The 25,732-nt window shown below is 52.1% G+C and overlaps 1 pseudogene; it reads left to right on the top strand.

Annotated features, from left to right (window-relative positions):
* The window catches only part of LOC128822965 (zinc finger protein 850-like), a 95,100-nt pseudogene extending 77,101 nt beyond the window's left edge, over nt 1-17,999 (top strand).
* The last annotated feature ends 7,733 nt before the right edge of the window (nt 18,000-25,732 follow it).

The raw sequence follows: 25,732 nt of genomic DNA, 5'->3' as shown, positions 1-25,732 counted from the left end.
CCCCATCGTGGCTATGCTATGCTGGGTGTCTCCCTTCCCCACAGGAGCACCCCCAAAATCCCCCCCTGAGAATTGACACCCCCTCCCCCACCATAGCTGCTCCGGGGGTGGGATTGGAGTGTCAGACTGGGAGGATTTGTCCCCTGGGGGCAGGGGATCGGGGGGCCTGGTCTGGACAGGATCAGTCTGGGTGTGTAGGGAAGTAATTTACACCCCAGAATAGTGAAACAACTGGCAGCTGAGATTTGGCGTAAGCTTTTGTGGGCTAAACCCACTTCATCGGCTGTTTGAAGTAAAAGATACAGGAGCAGGCATAAATCCATGAAAGGCTGGGGGTTGTTTTACCAAGTGTGAGGTCAGTCTAACGAGAGAAATCAATTAACAGCAGGATGCCAGGGGAGGAGAAATAACTTTTGAAGCGGTAAGAGAGTGGCCCATTACAGACAGTTGACAAGAAGGTGTGCGTAACAGTAGGGAGACATTAGTATGGGGGAAATTAGGTTTTGTAATGACCCAACCACTCCCCGTCTTTATTCAGGCCTAATCTGATGGTATCCAGTTTGCACTTTAATTCCACTTCTGCAGCTTCACGTTGGAGTCTAGTTTTGAAGTTTTGTTGTTGAAGAACGGCCACCTTGAGGTCTGTAATTGAGTGACCAGAGATTGAAGTGTTCTTCTACTGGTTTTTGTGGAGAATTAGCTCATGAACTCGTCCGATGCCCCATCCCACAATTACTGTCCTCCAGCCAAATCACATTAAATCCCCGCCCCTTCTGGGTTCCATCAAAGTCTTCCTCCAGAACAGCTTCCGGCAGCCCCCACGTAGGCTGTCTCTGGCATGCCACTCCCCCCAGGCCATGAAGGGGAGCCCCCATTCACCCTCCACACTGGGTTCCAGACCAGGGACCCTCAACCCAGCAGCTCTGGGCTTTCCTCCCCCAGTTCTTACTGCTTCTTCCCCGGACTGCTGCGTCCTAAGGTGTCACCAGAACTTCCTGCTCATCCCATTGTATCAAGACACGCAACCGCCAGTTTCTCCCTACAGTCGGCGGCGTTCTAGGGGCGCCAAAAAGTGGGTTAAAAGTTTCATTGTCTATGGAAAACACAAAGGTCAGCTGTAGGCAGGGGGGGGCGCTGCAGATGCTAGGGGCAGGTAAAGTGTAAATCCGGCCCTGCTGCCGAGGGTTGCCAAACCTCCAGGATCGTCCTGGAGTCTCCAGGCATTAAAGAGCAATCTTTAATTAAAGATTATGTCATGTGATGAAACCAAAATTGGCAACCCTAAACCTGCCAATTTCCTCTCTTTAAAGAGCCCACTCAGTCAGGGCTGATGCAAGGATATTTTGCGCCCTAGATGAAACTTCCATCTTGCGCAAAGCATCGCTTATTATAAACTTTCAAAACCAAATACTGCATAATGTTCATTAGAATTAATACACATTTGGTTTGAAAATGTATTAATTTCATTATTTAGTCTACATATTTAATGAAAATAAATACACCCTTTTTAGTCATGTATACTTCCTTCCTTCCTATCAAAATCTACATTTTATTCTACCTTTAGAATATCCAATTGTTGTTAATAAAATTTATAAAATTAGAATGGTGGATACTCCATCATACAACAACTGACAATCAATATGACAAATTTCAACAACCTACACATGCATATTTGCACATGATCAGAGAATATTAGGGTTGGAAGAGACCTCAGGAGATCTATTCCAACCCCCTGCTCAAAGCAGGACCAATCCCCAGACAGATTTTTGCCCCAGATCCCTAAATGGCCCCCTCAAGGATATGATAAACATATACACTCAAAATACTTAACATACACACACAATTGACACAAAGTATTAGCGAAATGGTGCAGCAGCAATTGTCAGAATCTTAGATCTGAAACAACTCAACAAAAATAGTTCGCCTCAGTCGACAACCTCCAAAAACTAGTAAACTTAGCATTATAAACAGCCTGTCAGAACGGGGAACAGCGGCGCACGACGAGCAAAATGACGTCACTGCCACTTTGTACCGTAGGGAAGCAGTACGCTTGTGCCCGCAACGCAGAGATGGCGTAGGCTATGGCTGTAATGTACGAGAGAAGAACAACCAGTTAAAATGCAAGTTCAACGATGTTTCTCTTTTCTTTATTCATTCGTTTTCCAGCTAAAAAAAAAAAAACTTTGGGGCACCGCTTTTTGACACCCCCAAATCTTGCCGCCATCACAGGACCTTTGTAATTCTCTAGTCTGACCCCCTCTGTCACAAAAATCATCCCTGGCACAGAAACACGGCCAGTCTTGATATCAAAATTGCCAGGGATGGAGCATTCACCGTGACCCTTCTTGGGAAATTGTTCCAGTGGTTAAATAGTCTCACTTGAAGCAATTTGCACCTTTTTTCCCCGCTCTGAAGTTGTCTGGCTTCAACTTCCTGCCATTTGTTTGCTAGACTGAAAAGCCCAGTATTCAATATTTGTTTTCCATGTAGCTCAGGGGTGGGCAAAATACGGCCCACGGGCCAGATCCGGCCCATCTAACGTTTCGGTCCAGCCTGCCATGACTAACGTTTCAGTCCAGCCTCTGCCCCCTCACGATCTCTGAGACCAGGCCACTAAAAGTCCCATGGTGCAGCAGGGCTCAGGCAGGCTCCCTGCCTGCCGTGGCCCCACGCCGCTCCTGGAAGCAGCTGGCTGCTGCTGGCACATCTCTGTGCACCCCTGATGTGTGTGTGGGGGGGGGGCTTCACACGCTGCCTCCACCCCCAGCACTGTCCTCACAGCTCCCATTGGCCAGAAGCTGCCCGTGGTAAGCGCCTGCCAGCCAGAGCCTAAACCTTGCATTCCCACCCCCTGCCCCAGGTCAGAACCCGCTCCTCCACCCGAACTCCCTCCCAGACCCTGCACCCTAATTCCCTGCCCAGAGCCCCCTCCTGCACCAAACTCCCTCCCAGAGCCCACACTCCTCAACCTCTTCTGCACCCCAACACTCTGCACCAACTAGAGCTCCCTCCTGCACCTAAACTCCCTCCCAGACCCTGCACCCCCTCCAATAATATAGTAGAAATGTGTGGCCCTTGACGACATACCAAAATTCATGGAGTGGCCCCCGTACGAAAATTATTGCCCACTCCTGATGTAGGTACTTCTAGATTGTGATCAACTCACCCCTTAACCTTTTCTTCGGTAAGCTAAATAGATTGAACTCCTGAAGTCTCTCACGCTAAGGTAGGTTTTTGAATCCTTTCATCACGGCTCGTCTCTGACTCCCCTCCAACGTAGCCACGTCCTTCCTGAATTTGGGACCCAGATCTTTTTCAGAGTCACTGCTTCCCAGGAGAGAGTCCCCCTCCCGCATTCTGTAAGCATCGCTGACAGTCCTTGTTCCTAGTTACATTTAGAGGTATTAATATGGATATTGTTTGCTTGCACCCAGTTTATCAAGCAATCCAGATTGCAGTCTCCACTCCTGCCATTTTTGTGTCATCCGCAAACTTTCTCAGTGATGAGATTATGTTTTCTTGCAGGTCATTGATAAAAATATTAAATAGCATTGGGCCAAGAACCAATCCGTGCAGGACCCCACTGGAAACAGCCTTTGTCCCTGTAGCACAGCGCAGACTCACCTCTGCAGCGCCTCCTGCTGGTCATCCTTGGGAATTAGCTCTTCAACCCAGGAGCGCTGTCTGCAGGCCGGTGATCCGCTTGCCATTGGCCCCCCATGTCCCTCCCAGGACCCCAGTGCCCCTTATCTCAGGGTTCTGCCTTCTGCAGTACCCCACAGTCTTACTGGGTTTCCCCCACTCAAGGGGAACCCCCACCCCCTATCCCCACATCTCCTCAGTCATGGCTACTGCCAGTCACCGTCTAGCCCCCGCGCCCTGCAGCAGACTGCAGTCTATCAGCCGCTCATCACAGGCAACAAGGGGTTTGGACTGGCTGCCTTTACCCACCCTCCAGCTGCCCCTCTGCAACCCCAATACCTAGGTGGGCCTAGGACTAGGCCCTGCAGCCTGGGCTTCCCAGCCCCCAAGGCCTTTCCCCAGCCCTGCCTCACTCTAGGTCCCCTGGGTGAGTTCCTCTCCAGTCAGAGAGAGAATCTGACTCTGGCTTCCCTGGCCTTCTTATAAGGCCCAGTGACTTAGTTTGGGGCGTGGCCCCACGTGCAGCCACTTCCCCCAGTCAGCCAGGGTTTTGCTCCCCTTCACAGCCCCAGCCCTCGGCAGGGCTTTTCCAACCCCTTCGGGGCTGGAGCGGGTGCTCACCCCGCTACACACACACACCCTCAAAGCCCCCACCCCTGGAGGAAGGGGGGTCTCTTGGCCGGGACTCCCAGAAAGTTCCCCTCCAGGCTCGCCCACCTTCTCTCAGCAGCCTCCCAGGCCCGGGACATTTCCCAGGTTTGGGTTTCAGCCTTCCTGCAGGCCAACTCCACGGCCTCTAGCCGTGTCGGGGTCCCCCCGGCCCTCCTCTCTCAGGGTCTGGGTCCCCACAGCCACCCGCTCTACCCGCACCAGGGCCCCAACCTCCTGCTGGGCCCAGTCTGTCTGGGTTTCCTGGGTGAAGGCGGTCCTGGCAACGGTCTGGGTCCCGGCCTCCTGCTGGGCCCACTCAGTTTCAGTCTTTTTATCCGCAACCCCCTGCTCAAAGCAGGGCCAACCCCAACTAAATCATCCCAGCCAGGGCTTTGGCAAGCCGGGCCTTAAAAACCTCTAAGGATGGAGATTCCACCACCTCCCTAGGGAATACATTCCAGTGCTTCACCACCCTCCTAGTGAAACAGCATTTCCTAATATCCAACCTAGACCTCCCCCACTGCAACTTGAGACCATTACTCCTTGTTCTGTCATCTGAGAACAGTCTAGATCCATCCTCTTTGGAACCCCCCTTGCTATCAAATTCCCCCTCACTCTTCTCTTCTGCAGACTAAATAAGCCCAGTTCCCTCAGCCTCTCCTCGTAATAGGGTTACCATACGTCCTCTTTTTCCCGGACATGTCCGGCTTTTCGGCAGTCAAACCCCCGTCTGGGGGGAATTGCCAAAAAGCTGAACATGTCCGGGAAAATGGCGGCTCTGCTCCTCCCCGACTCTTCGGCTCTGTTTAAGAGCCAGGCTGCCCAAGCGCTACCGGCTTCGGGCAGCCCCCGTGCTTCCGGACCCTGCGCTGCCGGAGCCCGGGAGGGGAAGTGCCCGGCTGGGGGCGCAGGGTCCGGAGGCATAGGGGCTGCCCAAAGCCCGAGCGCTACCGGCTTCACGGTTTGCCGGGCAGCCTCCAGACCCTGCGCCCCCGGCTGGGCGCTTCCCCTCCCGGGCTCCAGCTGCGCTGGGGAAGCGCCGGCTGGGGGCGCAGGGTCTGGGGGCTGCCCGGGAAACCGTGAAGCCGGTAGCGCTGGGGCAGCCCTTTCCCCCTGGCTGGGAGTGGGAGGGAGGGGGCGGAGTTAGGTGGGGAAGGGGCGGAGTTGGGGCGGGGCTAGGGGTGGGGAAATGGGTGGGGCCAGGGCCCGTGGAGGGTCCTCTTTTTTTATTTATGAGATATGGTAACCCTACCTCGTAAGTCATGTGCCCCAGGCCCCTGATCATTTTCGTTGCCCTCCATTGGACTCGCCAATATTTCCACATCCTTTCTGTAATGGGGGCCCCAAACTGGACACAATACTCCAGATGTGGCCTCACCAGTGCCAAATAGAGGGGAATAATCACTTCCCTCCATCTGCTGGCAATGCCCCTACTTATACAGCTCAATATGCCGTTAGCCTTCTTGGCCACAAGGGCACACTGCTGACTCATATCCAGCTTCTTGTCCACTATAATCCCCAGGTCTTTTTCTGCAGAACAGCTGCTTATCCACTCGGTCCCCAGCCTGTAACAGTGAATGGGATTCTTCCGTCCTAAGTGCAGGACTCTGCACGTGTCCTTATTCAACCTCATCCGATGTCTTTTGGCCCAATCCTCCAATTTGTCTAGGTCACTCTGGACCCTATCCCTACCCTCCAGCATATCTACCTCTTCCCCCAGCTTAGTGTCGTCCGCGAACTTGCGGAGGGTGCAGTCCACGCCATCCTCCAGATCATTAATGAAGATATTGAACAAAACCCGGCCCAGGACCAACCCTGATTTCCTTTGTTGAGGAAAGAACTGACTTTTTAAACTCAGGGAAGTGCAGTAGATCTAATATACTGTCCCGGTACCCCGCGGAAAATGATTTGTTCAGTTAGGAAGGATGGGTGTCATGGAACGCTGAACTCTATTGCCCTCGTCAGCCAAGCAGTGGCACCGTACAAATATTTACAGTATCTGTGGTGCTTGACTGCCTGGTCTTTACTCACATGCTCAGGGTCTAATTGATCACCATAGGTGGGGCGGGGAAGGAATTTTTCCCCAAGTCAGATTGGCAGGAACTTGGGGAGTTTGCCCATCCTCTGCAGTGTGGGGTGCAGGCCACATGGATCAACTCTGTAGCCCCAAGGCGAACCCTGGAGTGGCCCGTTCCCACTATCCTAAACCCCTCCCAGGGTTAGGGAATTGAGACTGTGCTGAGAGGACTGGGGGGCAGCCAAGCCCCCCAAGTCAAATAGAAGCAGACTATTCAGCTCAGTGTAGTAAAGATGTGAAAAAATTATCTAAGTTATATCACTGGCCCCTGTTTTTGCTGCTGAGTTTTTACAGTATCCAGCCAGCGGGGGCTGGGGGTCTTTCTGGGCTTTTTCCCCCTCTGGCTCCAGGGTCCCTGCCATGCCCAGAGCACAGAGGAGGATGGTCCCAGGTGCTGGGTCAGGGATCCTAGGCAGGGGGTGTGTGGGGTCCCGCTGGGGGGGCAGGAGTGAGGGACTGTCCCTTCGGAGGTCCCGGACAGGCAGTGAAGGTCTGGTGGGAGGTTACCAGGCAGGTGGGATGGCGGGGTTCCTGTGGGGATCCCTGACTAGTGGGGAGTTCTTGGGGGGAGTTTCTGGGGAGGGGCCTGGGGGCTGGCCCCTGGCAGGCAGTGAGGGTTACAGGGGTCTCTGGCTAGGGAGGTATCAGGGGAGGGGTCCTGGGAGTGTCTGGGGGGGTGTCCATGAGTAGGGGCTGCTTCCGGCCACACTCCTCCTCACTAATCAGCTGGTGCTGGACTCCCAGCTCTGAGAGCGGCTGGTATCCCCTGGCCACAACCAATCACCACCCTCGTGTCACCCACCCACCTGGCCATAGGGACCTCTGGGCCGTACCCCCGCTTCAAATGTCAGGCAGGAGGGTCTCGCCACCCACACTGGTTGAGGAGGGGGACTCAGGACTGGGGGCGCCGATCTGGACCTGAGGTGCCGCGAGCCTGGGGAACTCCCTGCCACAGGACCCTGCAAGTACACACTGGCCTCTAGCCGGATCAGGGACACCCAGCCCGTGGCACAGCTCAGCCACCTCGCCACAACAGGGATCAGGAAGAACCATGGTGGGGGAGATTGGAGGATGCCCCTCCCCCTGCTTCCCAGCTTTTCCCACAACCCCATGAGAAGCAGTAATCAGCTTCAGGTTACTCAGGAGAAACCGAGGCACAGAGGGGCAAATGTCCCCCAGAGTGAGACACCAAGGATTAGAACCCAGGCATCCTGGCTCCTAGTCCCCTGCTTTAATCCACCAGCCCCCGCTCCCCTCCCCGAGCCGGAAAGAGAACCCAGGAGTCCTGGCTCCCAGCCCCCCCTGCTCTAACCCACCAGCCCCCACTCCCCTCCCAGAGCCGGGGAGAGAACCCAGGAGTCCTGGCTCCCAGCCCCACTCCCCTCCCAGAGCCGGGGAGAGAACCCAGGAGTCCTGGCTCCCACCCCCACTCCCCTCCCAGAGCCAGGGAGAGAACCCAGGCGTCCTGGCGCCCAGGCCAGGACTTGCAAACAGCCCGGTCCCTCCCCTGCCTCTGACCAGCAGCTCCTGGTGAGGCGCTGAGAGATGTTTTGGCCCCAGCTCCCGGGGCTGCGGACCGGCTCCGGGCCAGCGATCGCGGTTCGGGCCGGGTCTGAGCGCCGCAGCCCGGGTGGGGTTTGCAGGCACAGGAAGGGGCTGGAGCAGCTGGGAGCGGTGGGTGCCGGGAGGAAGGAGGCAGGAGCCGGGAGAACAAAGCCCGGAGCTCGGAGGGGCGCAGCTGGCATCCAGGTGGGGACAGAGCCCGGTGGGGGGGTCCCACTTTGCTGGGGGGGGGGTGTCAGGAGGGGAAGATCCGTGGGGCAGGTTGGGGGTTGAACTGTCTCTGTGCAGCCAGGAAAGGGGGGACGAGGGGAGTTAATTGAGTCCTGTCCCTGTTTGTGCCACTTGCCTCTCACTCCCTGATACAAATTCTCTCTAGTTCTGCCCCTTTTCTCTCTCAGTATCTCACATCTGGGTTTAAAATCCGGGGAGATTCCCCCCTTTCCCCTCCAATCATCAGCTCTCTGGTCTCCCCCGATTCCCCCTTGTTCTCTCCATAATCCTCAACTGTCCATTTAAAATCTCCGCTGATCTGGGGGGTTCCCCACCCACTGTACCTGCAGCGATTTGTCCTGGGCCCCGTGGGAAATTGTTGCCCTGAGTCGTTCCCCCAAAGGGGTCGGGGTCGGGGGGGCTGTTTGGGGGAGCCCTGAGACCTGGCTGCCTCTGGGGTGGGAGTGGGGGGTTGTTCTCTGCCAGGGCAGGGAAGGGGGAGCACGTGTCCCCCATGGGGATGGCCCAGACCCAGTTACACAATCCCCCGAACTGCCAACACGGTCGCCCCCAGTCACCTGCCCATCCCCCACTGCTGCCCCCTTCCCTCATCCAGGGATCTTCCCTCGTCCATCTTCCAGCTCCCCCTCCCCAGCCCCCTTCAAACTGGTCCCCCCAGGGCTCCCTGCACCCCGTGTGAATGGTGTGGGGGGGGAGCCATCACTTTCTGTTTGTGTATTGGACAGTCATATAAAATCCAGTCCAACAGTCCCCCTTTACCACTAGTTGGTTAATAGCAATATAAAATCCCCTCAGACCTTGGTGTTTTTCTCTTGTGTTATCAATTGTGTAGTTTGTGACACATTTTCTCTGCAGATCTCAAAGATTGATATAAAATACCCTAAACATTTGCCCCACTTTCTCTCTAGTTCTCTATTACTAGTTTTGCCCTGTTAAAATGTTTGCCGATGAAAGAGACTAGCTACGTATTCAATAGACATTAAAGCCAGAGGCCTCCCCCTGTTTGGGGGATCGGTGGTTCCCAGCTGGTAACAGGAGAGTTGGCTGGACCCTTTTCTTTTCTCCAGCTGGCACGGGATGAGGAGGTCGCTCTGAGTACAGCGTGGCTCCAGAAGTATCCCAAACCCCATGACAAATGGTCTTTATCAGGGGTCACTTCCCACAGAGCTAAGATGCAGCCACCTGTGGGGTGGATCCATGGTGGCCATTATTTACATGTTTTCAATATTTTGGCCCTCCATTCTCCTATTAAAGATGCACCCCCCTGGGCTCCCTTTGCCTGTGTGAATGGCCGGCAGGGGGTGGTGGTAACTTTCTATCCACTTATCAGACACTGAGAGGTGAAACCACCAGCAGATTTTTGCTTCTCTTCCCTCTGGAAAACTGCAGGAACTTCTGGTTCTGTAGGGAAAATTCTTCCTGAGTCCTTGTCCTAGATCTGGGGGGGAGGGAGGTGGGAAGGGGGTTAGGAGTCCCACACAGTGATCTGCTGAAGAGGATTCTGACCTCATCCTTTCTGAACTGTGCTTCTGGTGTCATTGAGACCAGTGTTAATCCGGAGTCACGGCAAGGAAAGACAAGGAGTGACTCCAGATGAACAGTTGAGCAAATGAGATCAGCACCAGTCCCTGTGGTGAGGTGGTTTCATTAGCTGCTCCCCCCACAGAGTTCTGGTGGTTGCTAAAGGAGGGAAGCTGCTCAAAGGCTCTGTCCCTCTCTGCTCAGGATATGGGAGTTCAGCTTCCTGGGTCAGACGCTGCAGCCTCCGCTGTGATCTGGTTTGGAGGTTGGAGCGGGCAGGAAATGCACAGGGTGGAGAAAGGGAGGAGGACAGGGGGTGGTAAAGCTGCTGGGATCTGTTTAATATGTGGGTTAGGTTCTAGGAACAGACCCATGAGGTTTGGAGGTGGAAATGCTCTAATTTATAGAACAGGAAACAACCCACCTAGATGGGGCTGGGAAAACGGACCAGACTCATAGTTCTGGAGCCTGACCCAACTAACCACTGGCTACTATGAGAGATGAAGGGGGCACCCACACGTGAGGTGTAGGGGACATGTCTCTCTTCTTATATCCAACTCCTCACAACAAGGAGCGTGTTGGGCTTCCTTCCCCGGAGCTCTCCCTGCACCCTGCTCGGGGCTCCACCTCCAGTATCAGTCTGTGGCTAGTATGTGTGATGGATCTGATGGGAGAGACAAGGGGCTCTCTCTGTCCCCTCACCCTGGTGGTTCCTGGATGCTCTGAGCGGGGTGGGGGTGTGGTGGAGCTTTGTAGACTGCGAGCCATCCAGAGCTTCCATTTGATGGGCTCCTCTCCCCCACAAACAGTGGGGCTGTGAGTGGGGCAGCAGGTACTGAGTGTTGGACTCTTGCTCTTTCAGGGGCCGGTGACCTTCGAGGAGGTGGCTGTGTATTTCACCAGGGAAGAGGGGGCTCTGCTGGGCCCTGCTCAGAGAGCTCTCTACAGAGCCGTCATGCAGGAGAATTATGGGAATGTGACCTCGCTGGGTAAGGATTCCTGTCCCCTCGGTTCTTGGAAGGGGAAATGGCAAAATAAGGTTCACGTCACCCTCACAATGCAACTCGTACTCTGCCCTGTTTCAGCATCACCCCAGCGACACCCATACTAACACTGTCCCCTCCCCCGCTATACAACACTGTGGGAACAGAGCACAGGAGCAGTTTAGCACAATGTCAAATATCTTCTCTTTCTTAAAGTAAAACTGGGGTTTGGGTCCCGCATAAAGAAAAGAAGCTTCCAAGCTGGGATAGTTTGTTAATCTTTGCACCACCCTTAGAGAACCATTCCCTGTGGCTCTTACCAGCTGCAAGGTTGTGGGCAGAGTTAAGGTGGCAATGCAGGGATGGTGTGTACATTTACTGTTCATTTTCTGGTTTTCAGAGGTTTAAGTTTAGCACCGTCCATATGGTCAAAGGCAGGAGGCAGCACTGGGCAACCTTAACCCTGAAGTAAAATTGTTTCTGGGTATTTAGTTTCCTTTATGTTTTGTAATGGACAGTTTGCCACCTTAACTGTCTCTATATTGAATCTTTTGCCAACGTCGTTCTGTTGGATGGGGTAGTGAGTGTGATTTTGTACAGCTCTGAGCAACAGAGCTATCCTGGCAAAACTTTAAAGAGTAGACCGTGTTAGAGAGTGCCTGTGGATTTTACAGCACTTTAAAATATTCTCAACAGGGAAGCAATAGACACACTCAAAGAATCATAGAGGATAAGGGTTGGAAGGAACCTCAGGAGGTATCTAGTCCAACTCCCTGCTCAAAGCAGGACCAACCCCAACTAAATCATCCCAGCCAGGGCTTTGTCAAGCCGGGCCTTAAAAAACCTCTAAGGAAGGAGATTCCACACACACCCCAGGTAACCCATTCCAGTGCTTCACCACCCTCCTAGTGACATAGTGTTTCCTAATATCCAACCTAGACCTACCCCACTGCAACTTGAGACCATTGCTCCTTGTTCTGTCATCTGCCACCACTGAGACCAGCCAAGCTCCATCCTCTTTGGAACCCCCTTCAGGTAGTTGAAGGCTGCTATCAAATCCCCCCTCACTCTTCTCTTCTGCAGACTAAATAAGCCCAGTACCCTCAGCCTCTCCTCATAAGTCACGTGCCCCAGCCCCCGAATCATTTTCATTGCCATCCGCTGGACTCTTTCCAATTTGTCCACATCCTTTCGAACCAGGGATTGGTCCTGCTTTGAGCAGGGGGTTGGACTAGATGACCTCCTGAGGTCCCTTCCAACCCTGAGATTCTATGATTCTATGATGGCTTTGATCTTTCAGAAATCTATGCAAAATCGGATGACCCTGTCCGGTTTCAGGACCAAGACGTTCGGGCTCTGCCATTCGCTTCACAATTCTTTGACCACCCCCATCTCGAGCCTTGCCTCCAGTTCCTGGCGGACGGCAGTCCATGTCTTCTGGGGAAGAGGCTGATGGTCTCCCTCATTCTCTGCCTGGGAGGTGGGAGGAGTGTTGCAGTGTGTGGCTCATGATGTTGGTCCATCCGGCATGGGTTGACAAGACATCCAGGAAGTCTTGCAGGAGGTATTGTAACTGCTCTCGTTGAATGGAGCTAAGGCCTTTTCCCAGTACTGCTGGGTTTGGTCCAAGGGGTTCTCCCACTCTAGGCTCCAGTTCAGCTTCCGGGGGCAGAAGAGAGGGGCAATGAATAAGGCCTCCTTGGTCTTCCAGGGTTTCAATAAGTTCACATGGTATGTACACACCTCTTTCCTTCGCCCTGGCAACCTAATCTTGTAGTCTTCTGGCCCTACCTGGCAGGACATCTCAAAGGGGACCTGCCATTTGACCAAGAGTGTTGATTCGGTAGAGGGCAACAAGACCAAACCCCAGTCCCCTGGCTCGAAGCTGTGTACCTTCATTCCCTTGTTGCGTTGTTGTTCCTGGGTGTATCAGGGTTTCCTGTGTGAGGGCTCCCAAGGTTGCTCTCGGAGTCTTAACAGATATTGGGCAGTCCCTAGGACCCATGTCTCTTGCGTCTTCCAGTCTTCTCTCAGGAGCTCGAGGTTGCCTCCCACAGAGGAGCTCAAAAGAGGAGAACCCAGTTGAGGCTTGGGGAACCTCCCATATGGCGAAGAGTAGGGCGGACAGGAGTGAGTCCCAATGACGGGGATTGTCCTCTACAAATGTGCACAGCATTGACTTCAGAGTGCCATTAAAATGCTCAACTAAGCCATCTGTTTGAGGGTGATATACTAACATCCTGAGAGTTCAAATATTCAGGAGGCGGCGCAACGCCGCTGTTAATTTGGAGGACACATTCATGCCTTGATAGGTCAAGATTTCCTTGGATATCCCGACCAGAGCGAAAATCTTCACCAGCTCTGTAGCAATGTTAGGAGCTGTGGCTGTCCCTGCGTGGCGTAATGGCCTGAGACAATATGGCCGCCCTCCAGTGCAGGACTGCATGGCCTAGTGGCCAGAGTCAGTACAGCGGCTCTCGAGTGCAAGGCTGCATGGCCTTGTGGCCAGATCTGGGGGCTGCCGCCAAAGTGGGGGTGGCAGGTAGGGTAGGGGGACCCGGGCCCACCCGACCCAACCGGGTCCCAGCCAAGGGCCCTAACAGTGGCGGAGTGGTCCGCCACTGGGTCAGCGGGGAATCCAGCCGCAACATGCTGACCTTACATGGGTGGGAGATACCACTCACTTCACCTCCCTCAGCCACTTCCTCCCATGCTTCCTGGAGCTTCAGTCCTCCGGGCTCCTCAGCACAGGTAACTCTGACTCCAGCTGGACAGCTATAGGCAACAGGGTTTAGACCCCATTGGGAGTTGGGCATCTGAGTGTTAAAGACAAGCACACTTCTGTGAGCTGTTTTCAGTTAAGTCTGCAGCTTTGGGGCACATGGTTCAGACGCTCGGTCTGTGTTGGAGCAGACGGGTGTCTCTGGCTCAGCAAGACAGGGTGCTGGAGTCCCGAGCTGGCAGGGAAAGCAGGGGCAGAAGTAGTCTTGGCACATCAGTTGGCAGCCCCCAGGGGGTTTCTGTGATCCAACCCATCACAGTAACTTGTAACTTAACAAGCTAAAACGAATTAAAAGCAAATGTCTTTCTCTCACCATATCTTGTGACAGGCTGGGTTTCCTATCAGCCAGGAATCCCCATCCCCACAGCTCAAGTCTTCAGGAGTTGTTGATTTTGAGAGCAGAGAAAAAAAGGGGGTGGGGGGAGAGAGTCTCAAATTTCTTCATCACTTTGTACTGGAAACATCTTCACTTTTTAGCTGTCATGATGACTAGCTGTCTGTTGTGGATGTGAACTTCAAGCAGCCCTGGTAATGGAAAGTAAATTTCTTGTTCACACCTTCCCACTACCAGAGAACGGCCATTTAACCAAGCGATAGTCTTGCTTTCTGAGGAACAGGTCTGTGGGTGTTCCCCAGAATTGTAACATATTTTCAGGAATATCATACATTAAAATCTGATAATTTTACATACATAGTGTTGCTACACTTATTATAACAGGATAATAATGTTCAGTGGATTATGAATTTTAAATGAAACCTCAAAAAGGCATACTTTGTACTAAATATAATTTTGTAAAATAGTGAATATATGTGTCTATCTGTGTGAGTTCTCAGCAGATATGTGGGTAGTTCAGTCCCTCATCATCAGTGTTCTCCATCTTTGAGGACCTGGGGAGCTGGCCCTGGGATTTTATTGGTTTATGAAGGACTGGGGTTAAATTAATAGACAATTTTTTATGCCAAAGTCTTATGAATTTCCCCAATCTCATTTTTTTCCTTTTATCTGAGCAGGGTTTCCAGTTTCCAAACCTGATGTGATCTCCCAGCTGGAACAGGGGGAAGAACCGTGGGTCACAGACCTCCAGGATTCAGAGGAAAGAGAGATCCTGAGAGCTGCCTGCACAGACAAAGACACATTAAACCAACTCAGAGTCTGTAAGTGGCTGAAATAAACATCTGGGATCCCCTACAAAGACCTTGGTAACTCTCTTAGTTCAGGATTGTCCCCAGCAGATGTGGTATCCTCAGTGCAGAGATAGCACAGGGCTTCCTACAGATTTTAGCTGACTCCTGGCATTAGCTTCCTCCCTTCACACTGAAAATTTGGATGGGATGTGAAGGCTGAATTAATCACCTCCTCTCTCCCATTTGGGGGAAGAGTTTGAGGGGAGTTCAGTTCCTGATATTTATTTGACCTCTCTCCAACACTTTTTTTTGGTTTGCTCTTCCCTTTTCCATCCCTGTTTGAGGTTTCTCTCTCTATCACGGCAGGTGACGCGATGCTACCTGAGACTAAGGAGCAGAAGTCTCAGCAGGAAGATACTGAGCGAGTGGATAAACACGGAGCATTATCGCAAAGATCGAAAGGGGATGAGTCCAGGAGTCACGAGCAGGGAAAATCCTGTGAGATTCAGCACAGACCAGAGAGAGAGCAGGGAAACCAGCCAGGGGAGAAATTGGGTACATTAATTTACTGTCGGGGAACTCAGAAGAACCTCAAGGAAACCACAGCCCAGCAGGAAATCCTCAGGGGAAAGAGAAAAAATACATGTACTGAGTGCGGGAAAACCTTTAGTTGCTGCTCAGCCCTTATTAAACATCAGAGAATTCACACAGGTGAGAAACCTTTTGAATGCAGCGAGTGCGGGAAAACCTTCACTCAGAACTCAAACCTCATTAGACATCAGAGGATCCACACAGGGGAGAAACCCTATGAATGTAGCGAGTGCGGGAAAAGATTCACTCACAACTCAAACCTTCTTGTGCACCAGAGACTCCACACAGGGGAGAAACCCTACAAATGCGGCGAGTGCGGGAAAAGATTCACTCACAGCTCAGAACTTACTACGCATCAGAGAATCCACACCGGGGAGAAGCCCTATCAGTGCTGTGAGTGCGGGAAAAGCTTCACGGCCAGCTCAGCCCTTATCACACATCAAAGAATCCACACAGGGGAGAAGCCCTATGAATGCTGTGAGTGCGGGAAAAGCTTCACTGTCTGCTCAGCGCTTATTACACATTATAGAATCCACACGGGAGAGAGACCCTATGAATGCTGCGAGTGCGGGACAAACTTCAGTGACAGCTCAGCCTTTCTTCAACACCAGAGAATCCACACGGGAGAGAGACCCTATGTATGCCGCGAATGTGGGAAAAGCTTCACTCGGAGCTCAGACCTCACCACGCATCAGAGAATCCACACGGGCGAGAGACCCTATGAATGCGGTGAGTGCGGGAAAACCTTCACTCAGAACTCAAACCTCATTGCACACCAGAGAATCCACGCAGACGAGAAACCCTACGAATGCGGGGAGTGCGGGAAAAGCTTCACGCGGAGCTCAAACCTTATTGCGCATCAGAGAATCCACACAAAGGAAAAACCCTATGAATGCTGTGAGTGCGGGAAAGGCTTCACTGACAACTCAGCTCTTATTACGCATCAGAGGATCCACACAGGTGAGAAACCCTATGAATGCAGTGAGTGCAGGAAATGCTTCACTCAGAGCTCAAACCTCATTGCACATCAGAGAATCCACAAAGGGGAGAGGCCCTACCAGTGTTGTGAGTGTGGGAAAAGCTTCACTCAGAGCTCACAACTTTCTACACATCAGAGGATCCACACAGCAGAGACACCCTCCGAATGCTGTGAGTGTGGGAAAAGCTTGACTGATCGCTCAGCCCTTCTTAAACATCAGAAAGTTTGCAAGGGAGCTAAACACCATACAAACCTCTAGAGTGACCAACACGTTGTTTTTTTTAATGGTTATGTATCCAATTCTGTCACAGAGGTCATGGATTCTGTGATTTGAATGGACCTCCATTTCAGCAGCTGCCCACCCCCGGGGGCCAGAGCAGGAACCATCACCATCCCGGTGCCGGTGGTAAGCCCATAAGGCCAGAGCGACCCAAAGAGCCAGAGTGGTGGCTGGGCTAAGTCAGCCACCAGAGCAAGAACTGCAGCTAACAGTCATCCCCCCATGGGGCTCCATTTGTTATCCTCCCCCACCCCCCCGACCAGGGTATTTTCAATGAAAGACAAGGACAGGTCACAGGTTTCTCTGCATTTTTGTTTATTGCCCGTGTCCTGTCTGTGACTTACTAAAAATACCCATGACAAAAATTTAACCTTATTACTAGTTTTGCTAGTTCCCATGTGGTAACCATTAAGGCTGCTTGAAGTATTTGCAGCACCGTTATCCCTCAGTCTGTCCAGGCGAGTTGCCCATTTTTGCCTTTTGCGGTTTGCCCTGTTATGGCGTGGACCTGATCGTCCTGTCTGTCACGTCCATTGTCCCATGAGTAATGGGAGTGTGTCCCTCTTTCCACAAAACTGGGAGCATCGTATTTATACCCTTCCTCCTATTGCAAAGTTACTGTTACAGTCACCAATGATGTAGCTTGTATCATACCCAGTTGTTCTCGCGTTGCTCTGGGTTGTGCTGAAGAGCAGTTATATTGGGAACTTTTTTTCATTATATTTAAATGAATTTTAAATGAAGAGAAGCAGGGGGAAAAAGTGTCATTTCAGCTTCTGTGACACTGGAAGGAGACGGGGTGACTCAGAGATTCCCTCCTTCCCCATCACCGCAGAACTGTTACCTTCTGTCTGAGCCAGGCAGAGTTTATCTTCTTCACATTCTGTCCCTCTACCTCTCAGAGTGTCATGTGATGCAGTGTTCTCAGCTGTCTGTGCTTGGAGATGACACTTTGACTTGTTTAATCCGAAATCAGAATCACTATGGCTGGAGATGAAAGTGTGGAAGACCTGGGAGGGGAGTTCAAATGGATTCTAAACACTGTGATCATTTGGAATTTAAAATCCGTTTCCATGTATTGGCAAAGCCATTTCTGGAAAGGTGGCTGTTTTTTCCCCCCATTATGAGGATGCTAACAATTTTGTAAATAACATAACTCAATATTGAGACAGGGCTGAGTGAAGCAGGCTTGAATGGATCAGAGGAGAATGTGATGGGAGAATGTCTTGTCCTGACTCTGAAATCATCAGATATCCCCTGCTCTGGAATTTCACTTGACAATATTGTCTCCTATGATCTGAGGAGAGAGTTTCACAGTAAGTGACGTGGAACTAGGCAAAATGCCCATCTATTTGGTTCCCAAGGCTTTGTAACGCAGGCCCTACAGCAAATATCTCCTAGATAATCCCATGAGAAGGGAAATGCTGCCCTTTATCAGACAGCTGTGGAGGAAATAGAAGTGGGGTTGTGAATGAATCGACCGTTTGTAGGTGTTGCAAACGTGTATAAAATGGAATCGGTGTTGAAAAATAGCCTGACCACCTCAGCGCCGCATTGCTGTATGCCCGTAAAAATTAAAAATAATAGTCAAAAACCCCCTCCGTGACAAGTCTGGATTTGAGCTAATTTCTTGGGAACCGAGTGGAAAAGGTCTTAGAGAAAAATCCCAACACACCTGAGTTATTAAAAGCAGGATCTTCCCAAAGGCAATTCCTACTTGTTCTTCCAAGAGATGGGTGAAGAAAGTGTGCTGGAGGGAGTCCTACGAATCTGTGGGGGGAATCTGATAGCCCCACTGTCAGTTCTCCTTTGATCTCCCCTAACAGACACACACACACACCCATTATCAATTTTTAAGAGTGACCTACAGCCCAAGCCTTCATCCCCCCACGCTGTTGGGTACAGACCCTGTGTCTCGGACAGACGGGGTCTTGCTTCTGCATCTTCCCACCAGCAAAGAAGAGAGGCTGAGGCGGGAGGAACACGAAGGGAAAAGGAGACCAATGTGGCTAGGCAGGAACAGAGGAGATTTTCTTCTTGTTGTTGAAATCCCCCCAAATCTCATTCCTGAAAATCTCCACGGGGGGGACCTGAAGCCGCCACTGCTCCGTTAACAGCCAAATGGACTCAATGAGTCTGTCACAGAGACTGGTGGCTCCCATCTCCTTTTTTCTCCTCAATGCTCTGAGATACCCACGGTCTGGCTGGAGCTTCCCCCGCAGCTGCTGCCTTGTGAGCCTTGGGGTGGGCTATAGGGGCCCCCGCCCAAGGGGGCGCCGTGCGCAGGGTTTGGATTCCCAGCTGAGCTGACGGAGGCGGCACGGGAGGCGGGGGGAGAGACCCGAGCTGCAGGGGGCCATTGGACAACCAGACGTGGGAGCCAGGTGAGTGCTCCGGAGCAGGGGAGCCCCTCCTCTGTTCGTCCCTGGAGTTGCCCCTGGCCACTCTGGACTGGGAGCGTCTTCCTGACTGCTCGGGGAGGGAGGGGGGCTGATGGTGGGGTGTCCCCCTGCACCTGGGTACCCGGTTTCCACTGAGCTGGGGTGACGGGACAGGGGGAATCTGTGTGTGGGGCTTTGGCTCTGGGGCCAGAGCTGCCAGCAGGTGCTTGTGTCTGACCCAGCCTAGTTCAGGGTCCTGACTTGGAGAGTTTTCTTAAAGAGACAGTGCGGTCACTCACTCACTCAGGCACACACACACACTCCTTCACACACACACACACACACACACACACATTCCCCTTCACACACTCCCATCAACACACACACACCCTTTCATATCCTCTCCTCAACACACACACACACACTCTCCTTCACACCGTCCCCCAACACACACACACACACTCCCCTTCCCACCCTCCCCTCAACACACACACACTCCTTCACACACTCCCTTCAACACACACACACTCCCCTTCACACACTCCCTTCAACACACACACACCTTCACAAGGTCACTTCAACACACACACACTCCTACACACCCTCCCTTCAACACACACACACTCCTTCATATCCTCCTCTCAACACACGCACACATTCCTTCACACCCTCCCTTCAACACACACACACTCCTACACACCCTCCCTTCAACACACACACACTCCTTCATATCCTCTCAACACACACACACACACCTTCACACCTTCCCCTCAACACACACACACACAGAGTCCCCCCAACACACACACCAGGGCTCCCTACATCCAGGTCACTTCCCCACCTGGGTTGTGCTGAGGCACCAGGAGCTGCTGCTCTCCTGCCCTCCCCTTACACAGCCCACAGGGAAAGTGACCTGGATGTAGGAAGCCCTGATGTTGCTCCTTGCTCCACTCTCCCAGCCCCCCAGGGCTGCGTGGGGCAGAGGAGCAGCATCCAGTGGGGGAGCGAGGAGCAACGCCAGTTGCTTTGTGCACCCAGGTCAGGTTCCCCACATGGGTGCAGGAGGAGGATGCAGGGGGTAGGAGCAAAGGGGGCACAGTGCAGAAATTATGGGGGAAGGGATGGTGGGGAGCCCATGGGGGAAAACGGGGGGGGGCACACCCACAGGGGCACCAAAATACAGGTTTGCCCAGGGTGCCATTTTCTCTAAGGCCGACATGGATCAAAGGGAGATGGTTAAGTTCTGACCTGGACCATCTGATCTCCGTCCATATCCTCTATGGCTCTAACCTGTGCTGCGTGAGAAAAAACTGACTTGAGACATTTCATTTAACGAAGAGACAAATAAAACCAAGAACCCACATCATGAAGGCTGAACAGCTAAAACGCCACGAAAAGAACTATCGGTTGACATATGAAGTTAAGGCCAACTCAGTAAATGAATGTGTCCATAATGATATGGAATTGGATTCTAGTCATCAATTTAATCCAATCTTCCCATTCATACCACAGATACTAAAACCTTATAAATCCTAAAACAGGGCCCCGAAGCGGCGTCTATCCATTTAGTCAGAATCCCTAACCCCAAAACTTCATCTAGGCAGATCCATCCCCATGGAGCTGTTTGAATATTTCAACGCCAAAATATTTCTCCACCTCGGCGAGAAGCATAACGCTTGGTGCGCCTCAGGGTGAGACGCCCGGGCGTCAGTGCGGACGAGGTGTTGCATTACTGTGCTCTGATTGGCCTCCGGAAACATCCCATAACCCCCTGCAGTCAAGTGGCCACTCTTGTCGTTGTTTTGGCATCGCTGCAGGATGGCGGATATCAAAGCAAACCATTGCTGTGTGTGAGAGAGAGAGAGAGAGAGACGGGGTGGCGGGGGAGGGGTGTCTGCGGCTGTCTAAACTTACAAGACAGCATGCTGACATGCTCTCAGCCCCCCCCCAAAACCCACTCTCTCTCTCCCCCACATACACACAACACACTCCCTGTCACGCTCCACCCCTCCCCACCCTAGGGTGACCAGACTGCAAATGTGAAAAATCAGGATGGGGTGGGGGAGGGGGGGTAATAGGGGCCTATCTAAGAAAAAGAGCCCAGAAATCAGGACTGTCCCTATAAAATTGGGACATCCGGTCACCCTCTCCCACCCCCATTTGAAAACCATGTTGCAGCCACTTGCATGCTGGGATAGCTACCACAATGCACCGCTCCCAATGCCACTGCAAGTGCCACAAATGTGGCCATGCCAGTGCGCTGGCAGCTGTCAATATGGACAGACTTTCCCTACTGCGTTCTCCGAAGGCGGGTTTAACTCACAGCGCTGTACATCTGCACGTGGAGCCCATGCCCTCAGTGTGTGGCTAAATCCTGTGGCATCCCCCGACACCACAGATAAACACTTTAATGACGCCTGGTCTAGAAAACGAAGTTGGCCTAACTACGTCACTCAGGGATGTGAAAATCCACCTCCACGGGGCAGAGTTAAGCTGATCTAATCCCCGGTGGAGACCGTGCCAGGCCAGAGGAAGCATTCTCCCATTGACCAAGCTACCACCTCCGGGGAGGGTGGATGTACGAACTGTGACAGGGTTGGGCCAGAGGGCTACAGGAGAGTGATTGATGGCAGAGACATTAACCCCAAATTAAGCAGGTCCCTTTTCCCTGGGTAAGGTAACAGGGGCAGTTCCGGAACAATCAGGAAGTTGCTGGAACAAATTAAGGCAGGCAGGCTAATTAGGACACCTGGAGCCAATTAAGAAGCTGCTAGAATCCATTAAGACAGAGAGGAACAATAAGACACTAAAATGACAATGGTTGGAACTCTCCATTTCTCTCAGTCTCTGCATTCATGGGCACTAAGAGGTGTAGCTACAGTTGAGGAACCAGGCGATCGGACAGCTGGCTCGGCCCTCCATACTAGTACCTTTCTCACATACAGGGAGATGGGTCAAAATTGGAATTGATGTCATGACTCGCTTCCCATAGGGGATCAATCTGTCTAAGGCTATGTCTACACTTCAAACACTGGATGTATTCTTCTGACAACCTAACACTGTCTACACTAGGGCTCAGGTCATATTAACTACTTCTCTCCGTGGAGTGGATTTTTCACACCCCTGAGAAATGTGGCTATGACAACATAGTTTTTCAGTGTAGACCAGCCCTTAGGTGTCTTTTTGATATGAAAGGCAATGGGACTTCAGCCTTTTCCTTGATATTGATGGTTGATGATTGCTGCTTACGCACCTGCTGGACACATCCCATGACAGATGTCATGCCTTTCCCTCGCAAATTAGAGAAGTAGGTAAGTCAGTGACTGCCGAGCTCCATCCTCTTTGGAACCCCCCTTCAGGTAGTTGAAAGCAGCTATCAAATCCCCCCTCTCTCTTCCCTTCTGCAGACTAAACAATCCCAGTTCCCTCAGCCTCTCCTCATAAGTCATGTGCTCCAGCCCCCTAATCATTTTTGTTGCCCTCCGCTGGACTCTTTCCAATTTTTCCAGCTATCATATCCAGCTTCTCGTCCACTGTTACCCCTAGGTCCTTTTCTGCAGAATTGCTGCCTGGCCATTCGGTCCCTAGTCTGTAGCGGTGCATGGGATTCTTCTGTCCTAAGTGCAGGACTCTGCACTTGTCCTTGTTGAACCTCATCAGATTTCTTTTGGCCCAATCCTCCAATTTGTCTAGGTCCCTCTGTATCCTTTCCCTACCCTCCAACGATAAATACAGGTAATGAAAAGTGTATTTCCCCTCCGAAGGGCAGACTTTCCCCTTGGTATCTGTGCCTGGGTGTCCCACTGAGAGCAGTGGATGTCCTGCTCTGAATGGAGCCACATAGGGAGTCCAAAATTGACGCCCTGGCCCACTTGTTGCCAAGAAGGCTAACAGCATTTTGGCCTGTATAAGTAGGGCCATTGCCAGCAGAACGAGGGACATGATCATTCTCCTCTATGCGACATTGGCCTCATCTGGAGTACTGTGTCCAGTTTTGGGCCCCACACTACAAGAAGGATGTGGAAAAATTGGAAAGAGTCCAGCGAAGGGCAACAAAAATGATTAGGGGGCTGGAGCACATGACTTATGAGGAGAGGCTGAGGGAACTGAGATTATTTAGTCTGCAGAAGAGAAGAATGAGGGGGGATTTAATAGCTGCTTTCAACTACCTGAAAGGGGGTTCCAAAGAGGATAGATCTAGACTGGTCTCAGTGGTGGCAGTTGACAGAACAAGGAGTAATGGTCTCAAGTTACAGTTGGGGAGGTTTAGGTTGGATATTAGGGAAAACTTTTTCACTAGGAGGGTGGCGAAGCACTGGAATGGGTTCCCTAGGGAGGTGGTGGAATCTCCTTCCTTAGAGGTGTTTAAGGCACGGCTTGACAAAGCCCTGGCTGGGATGATTTAGTTGGGGATTGGTCCTGCTTTGAGTAGGGGGTTAGACTAGATACCTCCTGAGGTCCCTTCCAACCCTGTTATCCTATGATTCTGTGATGCTATGGTGGGGCAGCATGGAAAATTACAACAGGGTCAGAGGAGCAACAAGAAGAAAATCAGTGGGGGAATCTGCTCAATATCTTGGATGTCTGTGACCCAGGAACCCCTGAGGACATGAAGGGTTCATAGGGATCCCCTGGCTGTGGTGTGCTGAATCTGTGTTTTTTTCCAACAGCCAGTAAAGGGCTGGTCATGCTAATCATTCCAACGTACATCTTCTATTTCCACACGGCGCAACCAATCAAGACTGTGAAGGTGACAAGCCATCACGAGCTCTGCTGGAAGAACCCCACGGCAGGCGGGTATCCTGTTTATGACTAAGCTCAAAGCATGAGTCTGGTCTGGCAGGAGAAAGCGAAGAGACACCCGGACTCCTTCACTGCGGAAACAAGCGGAGAGCGTGACTTGTGTCATGAAAAGGAGACAACGGCCAACCTGGCTGGAAAACAACTGAGAAGTCACGGGGCGAACTAAACTTCGTTAGACAAGACGACAACATTTTCTTAATAAAGTCGAGGCTCTAAGGAGGCATCTTACGGATTTATTTTACCAGTCACCTTCCTTTCCGGGACTTTGACTCGCAACTTTTCGAATCTCTGGACTTGGTGAAATAAACTGTCCCTTACGAACATTGGGAGGCTGGCAGAAGCAGTGCCAGCTCATGCCAAAACCCCGCATCGCTGGAGCCACGCTGCCTTTCTGCAGGGAGCCATCGAGAGAGAGATCCCTGGCGTCTGAAGGCCCAATTTTGGAGTCTTGTAGCGCACCGGCCTGCTGCGGGGTAACTATGAGACCTTGGTGCGCCAGTCCCCTAAAGGGGTCACTCCCAGGGGACTGGATGCAGGCTGGGGCATAGACCAGACCCATAACAGTCCCTTTGGCCACAGCATCATGTGGAGTTGTCTGTCCACTCTGCCCCCCAGATCCTTTCCAGAGTCCAGGCTTTCCAGGGCACTGTCCCACAGTCTGTAGGTCTGGCCAGTCTGATAGTTGGCTGCAGTCAAAGGCATCATGTTTGAACAGGCCAGCTTACGACGACTTCCTGTGTGCTTTGTAGGGCTGCCCTGTCCTGGTTCTTACATCCCACTCCACCAACCTTCGTGTCATCCACACAAAAATTTTCAGCGGTGATTTTATATTTCATTCCGGCACATCGATGAAAATGTTGAATAGCATCAAGCCTCGTATCTATCACTGGGAATGCCGCTGCCCACTCCCTCCATTCACTGACGAATCCCCACAGGCAACTACTTTTTGAGATGTCATTTAGCCATGAGGGTGACGTTTTATTGAGATTGTACACTACTGATCGTTTAATCATAGTCATAGATCGTTTAGTCATAGATTCACAGACTTTAAGGTCAGAAGTGACCATTATGATCGTCTAGTCTGACCTCCTGCACAATGCAGGTCACAGAATCCCACCCACCCACTCCTGTAACAAACCCCTAACCTATGTCTGAGCCACTGAAGTCCTCAACTTGTGGTTTAAAGACTTCAAGGTGCAGAGAATCCTCCAGCAAGTGACCCCGCCCCATGCTGCGGAGTAAGGCGAAAAACCTCCAGGACCTCTGCCAATCTGCCCTGGAGGAAAATTCCTTCCTGACCCCAAATATGGTGATCAGTTAAACCCTGAGCATGTGGGCAAGACTCACCAGCCAGACACCCAGGAAAGAATTCTCTGAAGTAACTTAGATCCCACCGCATCTAACATCCCATCAAAGACCATTGGGCATATTTACCACTAATAGTCAAAGATCAATTAATTGCCAAAATCAGGCTATCCCATCATACCATCCCCTCCATAAACTTATCAAGCTTAGTCTTGAAGCCAGATGTGTCTTTTGCCCCCACTGCTCCCCTTGGGAGGCTGTTCCAGAACTTCACTCCTCTGATGGTTAGAAACCTTTGTCTAATTTCAAGTCTAAACTTCCTGATGGCCTGTTTATATCCCTTTGTTCTTGTGTCCACATTGGTACTGAGCTTAAATAATTCCTCTCCCTCCCTGGTATTTATCCTTCTGATGGATGTATAGAGAGCAATCAGATCTCCCCTCAGCCTTCTTTTGGTTCGGCTAAACAAGCCGAGCTCTTTGAGTCTCCTCTCATGTCATGTGGGGCTTTAAGTCAGTTACCCCCAGTGATGAGCTGACAAAATCTTAACAACCGGTTCCCTACCAGGTCCTCGGCGGCACTTCGGCGGCGGGGGGGCGGCCTTCATCTGCCGCCGAAGTGCCGAAGACCCATAGGGAACCAGGCCGTGAGTACAAGCCCCACGTGCCTGTCTCCCCCCATCCACCCAACCCCAACCCACATCCTGCCCCCAACTGCCCCCCTCAGAACCCGCAACCCATTGACCCCCCCCCACTCCTTGTCCCCTGACCAACCCCTCCTGAGACCCCCCCACCCTAACTGCCCCCCAGGACCCTACC

The sequence above is a fragment of the Malaclemys terrapin genome, chromosome 15 (assembly GCF_027887155.1).
Source record: "Malaclemys terrapin pileata isolate rMalTer1 chromosome 15, rMalTer1.hap1, whole genome shotgun sequence".
Taxonomy (NCBI): domain Eukaryota; kingdom Metazoa; phylum Chordata; order Testudines; family Emydidae; genus Malaclemys; species Malaclemys terrapin.
This window is presented reverse-complemented; position numbering and strand designations above follow the sequence as displayed.